Source organism: Phalacrocorax aristotelis, chromosome 4, assembly GCF_949628215.1.
Source record: "Phalacrocorax aristotelis chromosome 4, bGulAri2.1, whole genome shotgun sequence".
Taxonomy (NCBI): domain Eukaryota; kingdom Metazoa; phylum Chordata; class Aves; order Suliformes; family Phalacrocoracidae; genus Phalacrocorax; species Phalacrocorax aristotelis.
The window spans coordinates 18,003,473-18,024,453 of record NC_134279.1 but is presented as its reverse complement, the minus strand read 5'-3'; the positions used below and the strand labels follow the sequence as shown (position 1 = coordinate 18,024,453).

General features: G+C 38.5%; 1 long non-coding RNA gene across 2 annotated transcripts in view; it reads left to right on the top strand.

Annotated features, from left to right (window-relative positions):
* Positions 1 to 294: 294 nt before the first annotated feature.
* Positions 295 to 20,981, top strand: part of LOC142056916 (uncharacterized) — a 51,382-nt gene continuing 30,695 nt past the window's right edge. Inside the window, exons 1-2 of one of the 2 annotated variants that reach the window (XR_012660472.1) lie at positions 295 to 460; positions 1,826 to 1,905. This is a non-coding gene — a long non-coding RNA (uncharacterized LOC142056916). Of the gene's footprint in view, positions 737 to 1,825; positions 1,906 to 20,981 lie in introns of both variants that reach the window. The other variant, XR_012660471.1, reaches the window with a different exon arrangement.

Below are 20,981 nucleotides of genomic sequence, written 5' to 3'. Positions count from 1 at the left end.
GGTAGTTTTTATTTTCCTATTTATTACCTGTTAACCTGTCCACTGCAGAAAAAAACCAAAATTGAACTGTCCCCACTCCTCCACTTTAGAAGAGGGGAAAGAGAGAGAGACCTGGTGAAACTAAAGTGGAGAAAAATATATATAATAAAAAAGGAGTAAAGGTCAAAGTGTCAAAATTACAAAACCAGAGAACTGGAGCAGGGCAACACTAAGCATGTTACCAGGCAGCAATCTTTGTACAAGGATGTACAAAGTCCACAAAAAGCACAAAAGCTAGTGCTGGCTGCTGTGGGCTGCAGGTGTGGAGACATGACAGGCTGATGGAACAGAAAAAGTCTCTGAAGTTGCCAGGTTTCTTTAGTCAAACTTCCTCCTCTACCAGGCCCAGGCCCAGAGTCAGAAGGAGGTGAATGAGAAGATTCTACAACTCTGTGAGACCTTGGATGGCATACTGAGCTAGGTACTGATTTGGCACGAACTTTAACCAAAAGTTGACTGTGGCATTACTGTTGTTTTTCATACCAAATGAAATACACAAAACCTAAGAAAACAGGAGAGTTTCCGGAGGCAGATCCTGTAAGGTTTTGCAGTCAATACCTCTAACCTCAGTTTTCAATGTTTTGTGTGAACTTTCTCTAGAGCCAAATAACAGGAAACCTGTCATCTCTGAAAATGGATTATCTTTTCATAGAAGGATTCATTTTTCCTATGCATCTTTTCCTTATACATGTGAGAGGTAAACAGCATTTCTACCTTTCTGATGTTCCTATGTCAGTGGAATGTGTAATTTGCTTCTAACTAGTTATCATAGGCCAAGTACCACCAGAAATGGTTTTCTTTTACACAGACTCAAGACACTTCCCCAGGTACATTATAATGTTTTTCTTTCACAGCAGACTCTTCAAAACCATATTTAGATACTTGTAATCACTCTGCATGTAATACCCCTTTGGTTTCTTTAGAGATGAGCATGAGGGTTTTGTGGACCAATCTGATAGTATGGAGCCCAGTTCTGCCATGTGTTGATCAGCTGCTCTTTTGGTGGGTACTCATGATGATGCAAAACCTGCTGCTCAGGTACCAGCATGAAATTAGCACTTGAAGATGCAAGAGGGGTAAATACAGAGCCCTCACAGATAGGGGTCCTCGTACAGGTAGTATTTAGCCAAGGAAGGCTGTGGCAGGCAAGAGCTGGTACTGCTTTTTTTGACAGCAACGAAGTATTACTGAATATAAAAGTTACTTTTCCTACAAGAACCGTCTCTTTTAATTTTGGAGACAGTTGGAATATGCAACTAAATTGGAGGATTCACATCTGGTTTTTTTCTTTATGGCAAATACATATTTAGATCTGAATAAGTAATATCATACTGTCTAAAGGTTTCCACTGTTATTCTAATGCAGCACTTGCATCCTGTTTAACCAACCTCAGCAATGTCTCTGCATCATGTATCCCTTTTTTAGCTTTCTGTTTGAATGATGAGTTGGAGACAGCAGTGTTGATGAAGATCAAACAAACTTACAGTGTAAAACTCACTATAAGGATCTCTAGTCTTGCTATTCATTATATACATATTATGCATCAATATACTAGATCACTGTCAAGTTCCATTGCTGATATAATACGCTCAGAGAAGAGCCAAATATTTAATACAGAATGCAAGTCTCCAAAATCTTTACTTCATGGTTCTTGTCATGTTTCATCTTGCTGTAGCTTGCAGCTGGTATTTAGATGGAAGAGTTCCACAGGAGCATTAGAGCAAAAGGATTAGACACCACAAGCTTTTGTTTTATCAGGATTTCCATTTCTCTTTGCTTATGTCAGGTCCAACACTGTAATGGGAAACTAAGCAAAACAGGACTGCATTAACACTACTCTTAACATGCTGGTGAGCATTTATATAGGTAAGTTGGTCCACTCATATGACTAAAAACTTGCTAACGTTAAATATCAACCCTTCCCAGTTTATCTCTAAACAAATAGGTATAAGGGCTGATATAGTTAAAAGGAGGATAAATATAATTATTGTTTACTAAAACAAGCTATGATTATTTCAGTAACAATCTAGTCCAAGTGTTTATGTAAGTATGGAATGTGCCTTGGTAGAAACAGGTACTAGGGAAGAGGATATGCCACAAAAGGTGAGAAAACATATTTAATTTTATATTTTTTACAAAAGTAGAATTTCCTCAGCCATTGAAATAAGAGCTACAATGGGCAAAAATTTCTCCTTTTCAGGCCTTATTGTTCTGCGTGCCTAGAAATTTGAGTTTTGTGTTCTTAAAAAGAGGGTAGAAACATTCATTTGTGGTTCTGGAAGGACTGGAGATACTGCACTTTCATTTTATGGCTATTAGAAATGATCACTGGATTCATGGTAACCTAACACATCTCAGAAGTGTCTAAATCAGTACTTCTTTAACCTGAGCAACACGTGTAGGATAAACAAAGGTGGCATTGTACAAAGGTTTTATTAGCATTTGTCTGAGATCACCTAATCAACTTATTCATGAATGACGGCATCGCAAATAATACTGCTTTCCAAAACTCATGCTGTTAAGTCTTATCCTACCTGCTGTTAAATAGATCACACCACTGTAGGCCCTGTATTCTACATGCACTACAGAGAAAACTGCCCGAGCATGCGCTTTAGATCCCACTCCCTTTCCCACTCACTCTCTTTACAATAAACTGAAATTTATCCCATTAATATCTCCTCCTGGTTCTGTGGTAACGTCTACTTATTTCAGGTACTAGTACTCATAGATTTACAGGTCTGCATCAGATAGATTTTCACCTACTGAAGCATTTGTAACTATCAACTTATTTGTTTTGCCTTCTTTTGAAAGCTGTCTCGAAAGATTTATATAAAAAGTTAATCAAACTACATCACTGACTCGGCTCATCAGTACAACTTTTTCATCACCATAACAATATCTATGTGACATCTAGCTAATCATCATGAATTATGGGGGAAAGGATAAACAACCCATTAAGAAATTAAAGGCCCACAAAGGTGCAGTTTGATAAAGGATAAAAAAAACCCACGGGGTACATATAATAAGATCTCTCTCCCCGGAAGAGTGATTGTTATCTTTCTTTCATGAGCGTCAAAGACCTGGAGCTTCTCAGTGCCTCAGGCAAGTGAGTTTGAAGGTCTTCTTCATGACTGAATGGAAAACAGAAATTAAAATTATGGTAAGACTGTTTATTTTACAGAGCATTCTTTAAAAAATATTTTATGTGTAGAACTGTTATTAGTAACTGACAGAAACAGCCACTCTAATCACATTTAGAAAACTTTACTGTGGTTTTTTTTGTATTCAGTGTGTCATTTTCTGTTTTTTCTGGTATATGTTGGGACAAGCTTTTTTTCATGGATAACTGAGCTAAACAGCTCTAATACATTAATTTGTATAGTCTTCACTTTTCAATAAATGGAAACCTGTGTAAAAGAACAGTGACTTACAGATAAAGATGTCTTTACAACCCCAAGAGAGATAAGTTACTCAAATAAGTTTTCATTTCCTCAGACAAAATATAGAGCCAATATCCTTACTGTACTGTAATTAAGTATGCCTTTCTTTATACTAATAGAAGACAGTAGTATTTGTAGTCTTTTAGATTCCTCGTCATGATTCTGTACGTGGTATGACTTGTGGCTGAACAAGAATCTGACTAAATCAAAGGAGGTGCAATCAAAATTAATGACTTAAGTGATGACAATAGAATTATCCTGTACAGTCTCTTCCTTATCTGATAGATTATGCTTAAATTGGTGAAAGAAACATTTGAGATAATCAGAAAGACTGGTAGCAAAATGTGCTTTTATTAAGTTGCACCGAAGGATGATTTTTTCCTCCATTAAGCTGACACTCTAAAGTTTTGCACTTGATCCCTGAAAAGTTTTTATTCCTAATTGCTATTAAACTCTTCTTCCGCTATTGTTTTCTAGTCCTGGTCACACCTGTTTATTGCCTCTCGTCTTAAACACTGATACAGACAAGTAACTACATATTTTTTATTTACAGATAACATTTCATGTTAGAACCTAGCCCTGAGACCTGTGCACACTACTGGAGTGTAAAAGATAAATAACAATATTTTTACTACGTAGAACAGATGTCTTGGAGGTCAGGAGGTCTCAAATTCTCTTTCTAGCTGATTTCTGGAACACTCTCAGTGACAGCCAGTATTGCCTTTGGCCTGTGATTTATGTAATGTATTCAGGTGGGAGAGTACCCCATGTGGGAAAGTACCCAGTGGGGGCTCACCTACATTTTAAATGCTTACTTATTGAGGTTTATAACTTAAATAGCAAGAGTGAAAAAGGCATGGAAAGGCCAAGTCTGGGAAAATAATGTGTTGTTGTTACATAGTCCGAAGACAACATTTAGTGTATCGTGCCAGAGATAGTTCAAATCCTTTGGGTTCTGTAGGTCGGGCAAACGATGGATGTTTTTGCTCTACTGTGTAAACTCTTTTGTATCCATAAGGCTAAGAAGTGTTGCTCTTTTTAGGTATAGTAGATGTTTAAATTGAACTTTGGGAACTTTGGGGATGAAAAGCACTTTGTAGGCATACACTTCCACACTAAGTACTTCTAGGTACTTACCTCCAAACTGAACTTAAAATTATGCATTGTGATAAAAACATTCCATTAGATGACCATAATTTTGTCTTAGTGTCCTTACCAACTTATTTTGTGGAACTTTCTGATACATTAGATTGTTGTTATCAACCAGCCACAGAAGTGATACTGAAATTCTAATGGAGGCCATTTTAACATTCCCTATCAGTGACGTGAATATAGGCTTCATTTATTAATTGTAGCTGATTAGCCACAAGGCAAACATTTAATTAAACCTTGAGAGACAATAACATTGCACATAAATTATCCATTTAAGAGCACATAGGTCTTTATATTTCATTAAAAATTGTTTAACCAATAACCATACATCTTAAGCTCAATCTGTACTTGCACAGATTTGAAGTCAGAAAATCCCCTAGTGCATTGCTGTTTTTTTCAGACATTTATTTCTTGATGCATTCTGATTTGTGTTTACTTACCACTTGTTCATGCTGCTTTCCTGATTAGTGAGACTGCCACTCAAATCGAGGATTAACAGTTGATTAAAAAAGTTCTACCAAATTATTTACTTTTAAAATTATTTCAAAATAGTGTAAAAGGTATGTTAGGTGCTCATGGGATTCAGAAATGCAAAAATCAAAACAAAAATAGTGTTATATTGCTATATATTGAAGGCTTCTGCTTTGAGTTATCTTTGTCCCCACGCAGCTATTTTCTGTTCTTCTATTACTGAGATTTTTTTTCCTACAAGAATAAATGCTTATTGTTTTATGTGCTTTTCTGAACACTGTCATTATATTAAATGCATGTTTGAGTACGAAATTTAGATGTAAGCAGCAAGATGACTGCTCAACAAAATACTATATGAGTCTTAGTATCCAGTTTTCCCTAAAAACCCCCATACTTTCCATGAGTTTGAACAGATTGTTATCTGCTCTGTGAAGTAACTTTAAGAAATGGAAACACCCTTAAAATACTCACAGTCAGACATAAGTTTCGTGGGCAGGTCATTTGTCTTCAGTGTATATTTTCTACCCACTACATTTTCTGAATAATGTAGACTGAGGCAAAGACATCTGACAAATAGGTGAGAAAAGAAAAATTACTGATAAAAAGAAAGATAGCTTTGATAATATAGTGCACCAATTCGTATTTCATATGTTTTTAAGACTTACAGCCCAACCTCAAAGTTATAAGAATTTGATACTAAATCCTATTTCACTATCCTGTGATCCTATATAAAGAACATAGGAAAGCATGATGTGAGGTGTACTTGATTTTCCTTTGGTGTGTTTATGTTTATGTAGAAAAGTTACACAAGTATCAAACACATTTATGTGTATCAGACATGGCAAATATTTCCTGAAAATAAGTCAAAGGAAATTCATATAAATGTCAATGCCAGTCCATATGCCTGCCGCCTTCTTTACCTGGTCTTTGTCTGTGTATGCAATTCTTTCAGAGCAGGGATCTTCCCTCTTTGTTTTCCAACTGTCTTATTTTTAGGAGTACTGGGAAAATAGCTTCTACTTAATTGTGGGATGAGAGCACTTCTGAAAACCAGTCTTGTGGGATACTACCAAAGGTTTACAAATAATTACTGCCACTACTAAGACATTAAAACCAGACAACTACTCTTTCCTGTAATAGGCATTTTTTTTAGAGAAATTGCCGAGCTTAAGTACATGAACTCCACTAAGGGAGTCAGTATGAACAAACCTCTTAGGTCAGATGGGCCCTCTAATATCCCAAGCTAGCCTCTTCCCCCTCAGGTTTAGGGATAGGCTCTGTGACTTCTTTCCTAACCTTACTTCCCCACCCCACCTCTATCTTTCCATTTTATTTTAAATTTGGAAAGCAGAGGAAAAACCAGCTAGAAATCAATTATCAGATAAAAGCAAGCAGACAAAAAACCCCAAACCCCAAAAGCTGGAATACAGTAGATTTGCACAACTGCTTGTGAAGTTAAATGTAGGTTACTCTATTCATGTACAAAGATATTTAGATGGCAAATGGAAACTAGCTGCTGTGAAGCACATCACATTCATATATAATTGAAGCACCCGAGAGTAAAATACTGAGGCACAATAGGTGACAACTGATAAAAACAAGAGAAGTATAAAACAGGATACAAAACTCTGGGGAGCATAGAGAATATCTAACATAGGCTGAAGAACCTACAATAACTGTATCTAAATTACCAGATAATACAAAAATAATAACTGAACTGATGAAGCCAGAGAATTCAGTGAAGTAGTGCCAAGGCACAGAGCTTCTGTGCTTTGATACATTACTTTGATACAGAATGATACATTACTGGAATCAGTAACATTTGCCTGATTTTCTTTCCTACCACGCAAAGAGAAGGAAGATTTCTAACTTGTCACAAGATCCCTGTCCAGAACAGGGAAGCAGGAGTTCCCCAGCATAAGCCACTGTCCCCGTGTCCCTGGAAGAATAGCTACAATCATTCTTTATGGATCTGCCTCAAAACAAAGTGCTGGAGATGGAGGTGACATTTATTGTCCCTCAATCTGCCTGGATGCCTAAGTGTAACTAAAGGTAATACTATTCCAGCCTACCCTTACCCTTAGTCAAAGTAATATCTTTTGGTGAGTGAAATTGAAGGCAGCAGTTGGCAATGAAAGTTTAGGACCATAAATCCTGAAAAAGACATATTGCAAGCTGAACTTTGATCTATGTGCAGTTGCAGTAGGCTTTGACGTAAATGCCTTTGTCTTGTGGTGGCCACATGGCCAAAACTGTTGAGTCACATTCTTTTCTAAATGTGAAACAGAAGTTTGGATCAGACAGTGTCTTATGAATTAGGCTTTGGGAGAGCACACTGTTTATTTAAAATGGATGTTCTTGGCAGTGATTCTTTTGTGGACAAACTTTATTGTAAACGGTAGTACATGTATTCGTAGTGTTTCTACACCACAGTTTCCTCAGATGCAGAGAATTCAGGTATATTGTCTACCTTGCTCTATCCTGACCATAATTTTTCCACAAATATACAGGCTTTCTGAATTTTAAATCTTTCAGCCCCAGAAGGAAAAGGGGATGATGCTAAGGGCTCCTTTTTTGGGGACCTGACTGTGAATTCAAAAGCTTTATAACAATTTGTTATATTTATGTCATAACAACATCAGCCTTTAGCTTTGCCTTAAATATTGCCAGATAGATGTTCTTACAGGGTGATTGATGATAATTTGTTTGAACAACGTTATTTAATCAGTTGCAGCTAAGTACATAGTATCTGCCTTGAAACAAGCTGAACTGAAATTGTAGTTTAGTAACATGGCTCAGCTGGGAGATGGATTATGGCAGTATTCAACATAATAATTTTAGTTTACTGCAAGAAAGATATTAAGCTAACACCAATAATGAAATTCACCATTATCTCCTGCTGGACAATATTCTCTAATATCAGCACCCACCTGCCTTTGACCTTGGATTTGTTGAGAGGAGTTTCTGGTCTCCAGCACCCCGTACAGAGGGGATTCAGCCAGGACATGCCTGTGCGTCTGCTCATTGAAGGTCAGTAGTAGCTGGTAAAGCCATAGGACAACACCCCCAAAAATGGAGTGTCTCGTTGCTGGGGACAGAATGGAAACAGCTAGCCAGAGCTGCTCATTATGATGGGGGAAAGGGTTCAGATGCATATTTGGAACTGGCAGCAGCAGGACTGTATTGCTAAACCAAAGCTAACCGAAGAAGAGAAAAATGGTAGAATTGGCGTGGGACAGTGGTGTTGGGTAACAAGTTTGGAAGTCAACAGCATTCCTCCTGTGTGCTTTGCAGAACCAGCCTTTTCTGCCATAACACCTTAAAAAGGTCAGGATTAAGAATCTTGCATAATGTAGGTTTATAATCACCTACATTGTAATTTTATAATCACCTAATTTTGTAATTTTAACAGCGGCCTTCTTGTCTACCCTGTAAACTTTGCATCTGAACTCTCATTAAGGCCTCATAGTGAATCCTTACCCTTTTCAACCTAGCAGAGTTTAGCTACTCCCTTTCGGTCTCTGACTACAGTCTTAGCATGCAGTTCCCCTGTCTTGCACACTCCCCTGAGAGCTGGGTCCCTGCTATCCAACCACGGAGGGCTCATTACAAAGACGAGTTCCCCAAGAGCCTTCAGGAATTTAGTATTACTTTTCTCAGTTGCAGATTAATTGGCATAGGTTCTTAAAGTACCATAGCAGAGAAATGTGATGACTGAAGTGTCCGAAATACAGGCATAACAGAGATCCTACACTTGATTGTTTTTAATTTTAGCAGTTTACAGAGCTGGACAAAAATGTGTGGCACACAGATAGTTATCTGGCTTGTTTTCAAGCAGATGTTTCTAAAGAGTTCATGATTCTCCTTCTTTGCACCTAGCATTTTCCTTCAAATACTGGTATTTCTTTCTCTCATTTACAGCTAATTCTTGTTTATTCCTTGAACTTATAGCAAAATGGGCCTTCTTCCTATAAAAGAAGTCCCTTGGTTTTGCTATCTTTATCCTAGTAAATTTTTCTCAGTATGTTTACATCATCTCTTGAAGAGGGACAAAATTCTGCATGACTGCAGGGACACACAAAAACACTGGAAACAGCACACAGCCAGGCATGCCCAGAGAAGCAGATCATACTGCTTATGGCACAGTCATATCCATGTGGAAGTTAAATAAGAGTTAGGTATTTTGTTCTTCCCAGGAAAGATTTAGTCAAGGTCCATTCATCTCAGATAACTTATTTATGTACATGAAAACACATCAAGACACCACTTACAGTGTCTATTACAGGTAGTGGCAAAGGCAGGATATCAACATAAAATTGTGGATGGCTTGTAAAATAAATTGAAGCAAAATTTATTTTAAAAGCTGGAATAATGTGTCATTATTATAAGGCCAGTAAGGGGCAGGTTAGAAAAGCAGTGAAATAAGTCTTTAGAAAAATTCACTTTCTGTTTATATTTTTGATGCTGTCAGTTGTATTTTCACTAACTGATAATAATGTAGAATAAATAGAAGTGTTCTCTTCTGTATGTTTGCATAGTTGAAGCACAGGATTAATATAACTAATAATTGTATCATTTTAAAGTTAAATCAACTAACTATTGTTAACTTTCCTGTGCATTAAAACAGTTTTGGGAATGCAAATTATATTTACCTGTAGAAATCAAGCATTTCTCCTCCTTTTAAAAATATTACTACAGGATTTCTGTAGCAATGATTTAAGACACTATACGTAACAATAGCATTACTGCAGTTTGCAGTAATTACTGTAGAATACTGTATTTTATAAAGGTGACACTTCACATCATATTTCACCCAGTAAAACTCACTTTCTCATGTTTTAATATTAATGTGCTAAAAAGTGAACATGCAAATTTTTAAACGCACCGTTACAATTATGCAGATAGAGAAACAAGCGTGAAAACCCAGGCTTTCATATGTTTATATGTTCATATATGTTTATATATAACATATAATCTGCCTGCAGTTGCAATTCAGCATGATGTTATTATAAAAGCCTCAATTTTTTCTGGACATGCATCTTATTACTAAGGCAGAGAGTGGTAGCTAATACTGAGAAATAGAAATGTATACAGGTAAGAATACGTAGACCTAAACTGCTATACACAAAACATCGAGTATTGCAGAGTGGTTTTATTCTTTGATAGCCATCTGAGTTATAATCCGTAATTAGTAATCATCAATCTAATTACTTCTGCCTGGCTCACAAACACACTAGCATGCACAGCTTTCTATGCTTCCCATTATTTTTATTTGCTATTACAACCATTATTGCAGTATTGGTTGAGCTGGTAGCAGCTAGGTTACTTCATATGGGGATACATTTTTCAAATGCTGTTCTGGGAATAAAATATTGACCCCACTGCATGTTTTTCCTCCCAAGATTAGCTGGTGTTTGTTCAAATTGAAATCCAAAATGAGAAATACTGTTGTGAGTTGGACTTGGTCATAATCTTTACAGAAGATAAAGCACTTAACATTTTTAATGTTTCTGGATTGATGTACCTGATTGTTTGCATCTTCAGAGTAAATCAGGTAGTAATAACTGCAGCTATGACTCACTTTTGAGTGCACGTGACACGGTTTAATTTATCATACCATCATAGTTAAGGTTATGGACTGTAAATTAGTCTAAGATAGTGTCCTAGATGTCTTTATATCTAAGAGCTTTGTATGCTGATGAGAGAATTCTTCAACACACATTGCTTGTTTTTCCATACAATTTTTTGTACTTCAAATCATTTTGCATCTTTCCTGCACATATATCCGTAATATTTCAGTCCTTACTTTCTTTTCAAGCATTAGCATCATAAGCGGAATAAAGAGCTGATGTCAGGTGTCAGTTTGCATATCCCTTTTTTATTCCAGTCTTGTGCTCTGATTCAGGCATTCCTACTGCTTATTCCAGTTATATCTTTTGAACTTCCTGTTGCCATGTAGATAATTGGGTATCTTGCACAGTCTTTTTCTATACAGAGTAAACGTGCCACTTTTGGGTTATAAGTACAATCTACGGTCAGCTCTTATGCAGTATTTATGCATGTCTTTCCAGAAAGATTATTTTGATGCTAATTTAGGCCACTGAAGAGCAGTGAGGCATCAGTAGTAAATTAAAAGCTGTAGACAAATCAGATCTGTTATTTCATATTTTTCAAAATGATGACAACAACGAAATGATGTGTGACTAACACATCTATCTCCCCCTCCCACCGCCAAGCCCTGCTCAAATCCTGTCAGTATCATAGAAGTTTTCAATTTTTATGCTTTCATTTCTGTGAACTTTCCCAGGGTGCTACTAGTTATGAAGTGGCAGGTACTTCCAGAAAGTAGGGGTTGATGTAAAACGTAAGAGTAAGAGAAAAGATCTTGGGACACATGACTTTTTCCACTTTGTTTGCCAGAAATTTGCAGACACAGCCGGTAGAAAATCTGAAACATTATTGATTAAATATATTATTTGGCAAAGATCACTGTGTATAATATTTCAAAATTGCTTCAGTATTATGGACCAAAATATACTTTAAAATCATGCCAGTGGAATAATCAGAAATTTTAGGTTATACTATTACTGCAGCACTAGTAAAAGGAAGCAAACTGTGTCCATATAATAGAATTTTAAAATTCTGGGTTCGTTTGTTTTCTAAGGACATCATGATAAAATAATGCAAATAACTCCAATAAGGTGGCCATGCAAACCTCTCAATTTGTTTTACTTTTTTTTATAGTTATGTATTATTCATGTTGCATTAGTATACGCACTGTTTATTTCCCTAATTGTAACAAGCACTTAATTAATTACACTATAACCTCTTGAACCTATAGGCCAACTGTTGCGTCTTTAGTTAATATTTTAAATTCTCATCTTTTTCCATTTTTCCTTGTGTCTTTGATGTTTTGTTTCTTACCCTTCTTGTTTGGGTTCTCTGTGGAATAGTCTCAGAATAATCCTGCGGTTCTCTTTTATGACTGAAACTTTGCATTTTAACAGTTGTCTGGAGATAGTTTCTTCCTTGTGAAATATCAGTTTTAATAACAAGAAAAGAAAAATGCCATAAATCTGCACTAACCACATAAAGCTGAAGTCTCTGAGAGACTGATTAACATCGAGACTCTACACAGGTTTTTCAATAATTAGAGGATGTGCTTGCATGGAGCCATGACTACTCTGGCCTTGATGCCATTTCCCAGGGCAGACAGCAATTATTACAGCCCACAGTAAATTTCCTACATTCTCTGCCTCCAGCCACTGAAGATCTTTATGGAGTAAAGGTCTCTTAATTTTCTACACTCTTGTCATCAGCTTGGATTAGCAACATGTTTTACTCGTTTTCTTCAGTTGGTTTAGAAACAATTGACAGCTGCTTTTCTGCTGTAGTATTTTCTTTGCACCTGAGGTTGAAGAGATCCTGATCATAGCCTTGATTATATTAACATAGTAGATAACAGTCTTGGCATTTTCAGCAGGACAGCTAGAATGAAACTGTTTCCACTATCTTTGAGCTCAGGTGAATAACCCCTACTCAGCACTCCCATGCTTTGTGGTGTAGATTGTATTTATTTATTGTTCTCAGATTTTTATCACTTCCATGGTTCACAAATGAATTATTCATTGAGGTAGAGGGCTCTTTCTTCCATGATACCATGTCTTCACCTCTTACGTATGTTCTGTGGTTATTTTGACTAGAATTTTATTGTATTATAAAGGCACAAACCAACAAACTGACTCACCTAATTTAACATTAAAAACCAAAATATATACTCATGGCTAATAATTTACATATTAAGTGGTTAAACTTAAAGTTGTTATATTGCTCTTTAATTACAAAGGTGAGATCCTGCTAGTTATTAGTAAGGAAAAAATGTCCAGATTGCTTTTTGTAACATAACATTGGACTGGGCTGTGTAAGATATGAAGCCATTGCTATATCCTGCAGAGCTCAGATCTGACCAGAGGAATGGGCAGACCCACGTTGTATGCCTTTATGGGTAGGCAGTTTCACTCCTCGTCCTCTGGCATACTTCATAATTTGCCTCTACGTCTGATGTTGTCAGTTCATGCTAAACCTTTCCGCAGTGTTACGGTTAAATCTAGTAAAGGAACTTTTTAAAGAAAAAGGGACTTTGAACACTTACAAGATCCACTGTAAAAGGCTGCGCTTTCAGTGTGAATTTGTATGCATTCATCAATGTTTCAAGCTGACCTGAAACTTATCATGAGGTAGACCAAAAGGTGTGGAAAGTGAGAGTCCTCAGTATCTTCTGATTGTTTTTCATTCCCAGCTGAATCACAGCATGTAAACATACATAAACAGCTATGTAAAAGAGCTCTAGCTCTCCCTGAGCATACTGGTGCAACTGCAGACCTACAGCCCTGGCTCCTGGCTGCTTTATACCTGTTAGACTTTAGCAATGTCTATATGTCTAGATGTTTTATGTGTGGATGCAAGCAGTGTTAGGGTTCTTTTTGCTGCTTGGATATCATATCAGCGTATATGCGTAGGTTTGCCCTAAGCAACTAATAGCTGCCGTAGATATCTAGCTGGGCTGCTCAGTGCAAGCCAGGTGTAATGCAGACAGACAGTAAGATGAAATGAAGAATGATGTCAAAAAGAAGAAAGGAATATAACTTTATGGATTAGCAAACTGATTAGAAATCCTTGGAAAAGGAAGTATGTGGAAACTGAGGTGACTTTTCAGAAGAAGATAAAGACTGAAATTGAGATAAAGATTGAAAGAAGAGGAGAGAAAGAATAAACTAACATTAAACAGGTAATTCAAAGAAATACAAACAGTGAAGAAAGAAGTGTGGAGGAGGATGAATGATTTAAAGATAGAATGTGATGAAAAGAAGGCACAACTAATGTTAGTGGAAGAAGGTAAGTTATTAAAAACTTGTTGAATAAACTTCTGGAGAGAAAATAGAGGAAAATCACTGTCAGGCCAGGTGTTCGCTGCGAAAAAAAGAGTGAAAATACAGGTAAATACAACTGGGTATCCAATGGACTGCTATCAGTGTTGTCAAGTACAGTGTCTGGCAGTTTTGAAGATGAGGTGTCCAGGAGGATTTAACATGTAAGCAGACTTTTCATTCTCAGCTAGTTTCAGTAGGATAGGTTTGAGTTACGAGATGTGAATATCCTGGTGAAGGGAGTACCTTCTTATTGCTCTACATATTCCACATGTAAACAAGATCTTCAGTCAGGCACCATTTAAACAGTAACAATTTTATCTGACATTTCTCTTAAGGCAGTGGAACATAAAGTATCATTTTTGCACATCACCTCAGCTGCAAAAAGCATTAATAGTGGTGGCTTTGATTTATATATTTGGGTACTAGGCAAATGGTGCTGTGTTAGAAGCAGCTGCTGATGTTTATGCTTCATCCTTTTCTAAATAAAAATGAAGGAAAGAAGCAGACTCTGAAACGGAGAAGAGTGCTCTTCCTGAGCCACTTCAGAAAGAAAAGAAACTAGCACTGTTGCGTCCAACAGAGATGAGATATATATCCAGTACAGGTAAAGAGGAGGCCACAAAATAGTGTTGCTTGGAGCTGACCTTTTCTAAACAGCATTGCAAGAGCTGAGATAAAGGAGTGACTGATGCTGGAAGAAGCAGTTCTATCTGAGAAGGAAATTCCAGCAGAGCAGGTAGATTTAAAGGAGAAGAGAAGAATCCCCATGAAAGATTTTTGGTGTGACAAATATTTTTATAAAAACTTCATACCGCTCTATAGTTCTAATAGGTTATTTGCTATAGAGTATGATCAGTTATGGCTGTCAGAGGAATTAAGCAGAAAATTTAAAATTATGACACGGATAAAGAACATTCCAGCAAACACTCAAACCCAGTAGCCAGATTTGTAGCTGCAAAGCAGTGGCTGCTCAGCCCAGTTCTTCAAACCTGTTTTGCCAGGGATAAAGATAAGACATGAGATTTGTAGGGCTTTCTTTGACTTACTTAGCAAATGACATTAGCAAATGTCATGTATTAGCTGCCAGAGCATTAGAGGAAATCTGACAAGCTAGCAAATGCAGAGGTAGCCTGTTTCTTTCTGCCAGAGATGGGATTAGCTGAGCTGAAGGTGACTTAGAAAAGTGAAAATAATGTGACACTGATAAATCCTTTTTAGTCCAAGATCTCAAATGAGATTCCAGTCAGAACCCTGTTCCAAGTGGAGGGAACTAATGCTTCTGTACCACATGCCCTGGACTTCTTGCGTCCAAAGTTGTCGCTAAAAGGTGTCATTCCCATGCAACTTCTTTCTCCAGGCTTTAGATATTTACATAACACTAATTCTGAAAACTGAACCCACTCAGGAGTTTAACTTCATCTTGCAGAAACATTCTCCACATGTAGTCCCTGAATATGTTATTTTGTATTCTGTACTTCTAAATTTCATGCCATTGAAATCAGTCCAGCCTTCAGAGTGATTGCGTTCTCTGGATATTTGGATCCCTTTCTGTGTTTAAAACTTCAACTCAGCTTTGAGTCATTTATTGCTAATTGCGAAGACCATTTTTGAATGTATTAAATGTGATTTATCTCCTCTCCACTACTTTATGAATCCTATATATAGCCTCTTTTTAGCGTGGCTATTTCTCCTTCAACATAGCATGTCACCGTCTCCTCTTCAGCAAATTCCCTACATGCTTTCTTATATAAATTCCACTGTAAAAAGTTACTCCCATGAATCATTGTATTAGGCTCCATTCTAAAGTGCAGATAGGAAATCTTTTATAATTTCTTTTGTCTAGAAGGAACATCGATTATCTTAGCAAAGACTAATATTACGTGTTAATGTGACATTCATTTCTGTACTTACAGGCAGTATGCCTCACAGCTTTCTGTGTATATATTCCAAATTCCATTGGCTCCTGCTCTTTAAATTAAAAATATATTTTAAAAAATAAATGAGTAATGTTTAGAAATGTGGGGCTAGATTCTGAGCAAGGATTTCTCTGTTAGCTATGCTATTTTTTGCCAGGTAAGAACATAGCCTATGATCTCCTTTCACTTATTTGATCATGTGATGGAAATAGAAACAAAGGAAATTAATGAGATTTTAGATTTAGTGTCTAAATAAATAAAGTCAGGAAAACATATGTTTCAGAGCTTATGCCTGTTAAAGAATACTTTTAGGAAATACAGTATTTTTACTTCCAGAATTCTTCATACTGAATTGCTTTTTGGTTATTTTGTAGTTATTGAAATTGTAATTAATAATACATTTCCTGAATAAGGGGTGTTCTAGGTGGATTAACATATATAAATATATATATGTGGTTTTATATGCACATAAAAAGTGTAGCAGCTCATCACTGTACTGTGTTCCACATTTTAATAGAATTTTAAAAGGGAATAAACATTTTTATTTAGGGAGCAACAAAGAGTGAATAAAAAAAAAAGCTTAGTATTCAACCATAGAATTCTATCTGGCTTTGAAAAGGGGTGGAGACTTCATATAACTGTTTCAAAGCTTAAACGAGGAGTAAGTGGAAGTGTGAGAAGGAAAAATCCAAATGGGGAAAATTGTGTCATAATTCTGCACTGAGATGTAATATGTTTTTTTATAGGTCAGAGAGGTGTTATCACAAACAGAAGACATCTGTTGCTGCCTGATTTGGCAGGTGTTATGTTATGCTTTTATGAGGATAAATAAGTTATATTACACAAACAGTGCAGAAAATGTTTTAGTAAAAAATTATGATACTGCAATGTGGTATTTAGGGATAAAAATAATTATTAACAAAGTATTTGACCATACTCAGAAGTCCTGCTTTTGTTTCAGGATAGTGAGTGGGATCTTCAGTGGCAGACAGTGCACATATTAAATACAGTTAGGAAGAAATAAGTTTTTAGACTAGAATACTGAATAAGGCCCTCATGAAAGAGTAGTTCCTCAATTTTTTTGTGGTCAGATCAAGGGCTGTGCTGGCCTTCCGCAACCAAAGTACAATGTTTCCAAGGCTCCTGGGAAAAGGATCCTGATCCTGTGCTCTGCTGGCTTGCAAAGCTTGTTCTGCACCCTTCTTTGTGGGCTATTGTTTCCAGTGCTGGCTGGGTTTAGCTAACCAGGGATGCTGGCATATGATAATGAAGTTATGTCTTTATTTTACTAGGTAGACAGCTGCTCTGAAGTTAGGATGTTATGGGATTCCAGGAGGTTTATTTTTTTTTAAGGCAAAACAGGTAATGATAGACTTTGATGTTAAAATTCATGAAACAGACTGCCTAAATAGACTTGTTCAGAAATATGGGCAGGAAACCTGTGTGCTCAATTACTTCTCTGAAATGCCTGTACACCAACACACACAGCGTGGGGAATAAACAGGAGGAACTAGAGATCTGTGTGCCATCGCAGGGCCATGATATGATGGCAATTACAGAGACATGGTGGGACAGCTTGCATGACTGGAATGTGGTCACATACTTTTTAGGAAAGACAGAGCAGCAAGTTAAGGTAGGGGAGTTGCTCTTCATGTGAGGGAGCAACTGGAATGCATCGAGCTCTGCCTATGGGTGGAATAAGAACGAGTCAAGAGCTTATGGGTAAAAATTAAGGGACAGGCAAATATGGGTGACTGTTATGGGCATTTGCTACGGGCCACCTGATGAGGAAGAGGAACTCGACAAGGCCTTCTACAGGCAGCTGGAAGTAATCTCACAATCGCAGGCCCTGGATTTCAACCACCCTGATATTTGCTGGAAAAGCAACACAGCAAGGTGTGCACATGAACCAGGAGGTTCCTGCGGAGCATTGTGGATAACTTTTTGATGTAGGTAGTGGAGGAGCCACCAAGGCAAGATGTGCCACTGGACTTTATACTAACAAACAAAGAAGCTGTAGTTGAGGATGTGAGGATTGGGGTAGCCTTGGCTGCAGTGACCATAAGAAGGTGGAGTTCAGGATCCTGCATGGTAGAAGCAGGGCAACAAGTAGGATTACAACCTTGGACTTCAGGTGAGCTAGCTTTGGCATCTTCAAAGGCCTGCTTGGAGGGATGCCATGGGTTAGGGCTCTAGAAGGTTGTGGGGTCCAAGAGAGCTGGTCAATATTCAAGGACCACTTCCTCCAAGCTCAAGGTGGGTGCATCCCTAGGAGGAAGAAGCCAGGCAAAGGAGCCAGGAGACCTGCATGGATGAGCAAAAAGCTTCTAGAAAAATCAAATGGAAGAAGGAGGTTTACAATATGTGGAAAAAATGATTGGCCGCTTGGGATGAATATAGGAACGCTGGCAGGGTATGCAGAGATGCAACGTGGAAGGCCAAGGCCCCCTTGGAACTAAATCTGTCAAGGAGTGTCAAGGATAACAAGAAGGGCTTCTTCAAATACATCAGTAGTAAAAGAAAGACGGGGGAAACTGTGGGCCTCCTGCTGAACGAGGTGGGTGTCCTGGTGACACAGGATGCAGAGAAGGCAGAGTTACTGAATGCCTTCTTTGCTTCAGTCTTTATTGATAGGGCTGACCCTCAGGGACCCCAGCCCCTAGAGGTGAGAGAAACAATCTGGAGAAAAGATTACTTCCCCTTGGTTGAGGAGGACTGGGTTAGAGATCAGTTTGGCAAACTGGATCCTCACAAATCCATGGGCCCGATGGGATGCACCCATGAGTGCTGAGGGAGCTGGCAGATGCTGTCACTAAGCCGCTCCGTCATCTTTCATAGAATCATAGAATCATTAAGGTTGGAAAAGACCCTTAAGATCGTGAAGTCCAACCGCTAACCTGTCACTGCCAAGTCCACCACTAAACCATATCCTCAACCACCACGCCTACCCTTCTTTTAAATACCTCCAGGGATGGAGATTCAACCACTTCCTTGGGCAGCCTGTTCCAATGACTGACAATCCTTTCGGTGAAGAAGTTTTTTCTAATGCTCAACCTGCTCAAACTTTCCCTGGCGCAGCTTGAGGCCATTTCCTCTCATCCTATCACTTATTACTAGGGAGAAGACTCCAACCCCCACCTGATAGCCTTCTATGATGGCATGACTGGCTGAGTAGGTGAAGGGAGAGCAGTGCATGTTGCTTACCTCAGCTTCAGCGAGGCTTTTGACACTGTCTCCCATAACATCCTCATAGGAAAGCTTAGGAAGCGTGAGTTAGATGAGAGGACAGTAAGGTGGATTGAGAACTGGCTGAATGGCAGAGCTCAGAGGGTGGTGATCAGTGGCGCAGAGTCTGGTTGGAGGCCTGTCACTAGTGGTGTTCCCCAGGGGTCTGTGCTGCGCCCAGTCCTGTTCAACATATTAATCAATGACCTGGACGAAGGGACAGAGCGTAACCTCAGCAAATTTGCTGATCGTACAAAACTGGGAGGAGTGGCTGATACACCAGAAGGCTGTGCTGCCATTCAGCGAGACCTGGACAGGCTGGAGAGCTGGGCCCAGGGGAACCTGATGAACTTCAACAAAAGCAAGTGTAGGGTCCTGCACCTGGGGAGGAACAACCCCATGCACCAGTACAGGCTGGGGGCTGACCTGCTGGAAAGCGGCTCTGCTGAGAAGGACCTGGGAGTGCTGGTGGACAGCAGGTTGACCCTGAGCCAGCAGTGTGGCCTTGTGGCCAAGAAGGCCAACGGTATCCTGGGCTGCATTAAAATGAGTGTGGCCAGCAGGTCGAGGGAGGTTATCCTCCCCCTCTATTCTGCCCTAGTGAGGCTGCATCTGGCGTGATGCATCCAGTTCTGGGCTCCCCAGTTCAGGAAAGAGAGGGAACTCCTTGAGCAAGTCCAGCAGAGAGCTATGAAGATGATCAGGGGACTGGAGCATCTCCCTTGTGAGGAGAGGCTGAGAGACCTGGGTTTGTTCAGCTTGGACAAGAGAAGACTGAGGGGGGAACTTATCAGTGCTTATAAATGTCTGAGGGGTGGGTGTCAAGAGGATGGGGCCAGACTCCCTTCAGTGGTGCCCAACGCCAGGCCAAGGGTCAATGGGCACAAGTTTGAACAGAGAAAGTTCCAGCTAAGAATGAGAAAAGAACTTTTTTCCTGTGAGGGTGCCAGAGCAGTGGCACAGGCTGCCCAGGGAGGTTGTGGAGTCCCTTCCCTGGAGACATTCACACCCTGCCCGAATGTGTCCCTGTGTCCCTGCTCAAGCAGGGGGGTTGGACAAGATGATCTCCAGAGGCCCCTTCCAACCCCCACCACTCTGTGCTTCTGCGATAGAATACAGTACATTGGGGTAAAGCAGCACTCAAGACATTGATCAGATGGAGCAGAAAAAGATATAGTAGGAACTGAAGACTGAATAAATTCTCATGCTGTTTAGTGTTTTTCTGGAAAAGTATGGCTGTCTGCGACAAGAAATGTTCTGAAGACTTAGCAGAAGATCGGGTGATCAAGGTCACATTTGAGACACTAGGAAAACATTAACCTGAAAGCAGTTGTGTTTTTGTCAACAGGAGAAGCAGACAAAAAGCCAATACAAAAGGGGGGATATAATATCAGAAACAGACTAGATATATTTTTCAAATTTGAGTTATATTTTGCATTTACCCCCAAATATACACAGTTAATTTAAAAATCATTAATGTAAAAGTATGTTAAATTTTTTCTACACTAGACATGCACTCTCTCAAAAATTTAATGTCTAAACCTACAGTTTCTATAGATGTTTTCTTTTTTACTTCCATACTGTGTTTGCTCAGTTTACCAGCCAAAATAAGTTTTTGATCTTTTCAACACTGTAGATCCGAAAAGATGCAAAGCTATGTTCCTTTGGTTTCAAAAATAGTTTTCAACAATAGAAACCAAAATTAAGATCCAAGGATGCTTTTTGGTTTTTTTAGTGATGCTGCCAAAAGCAAAAAGAAGGCAGTCAACCTCTTTAAAGGAAAGTAACTCCCAGGGCACTGCTACTCA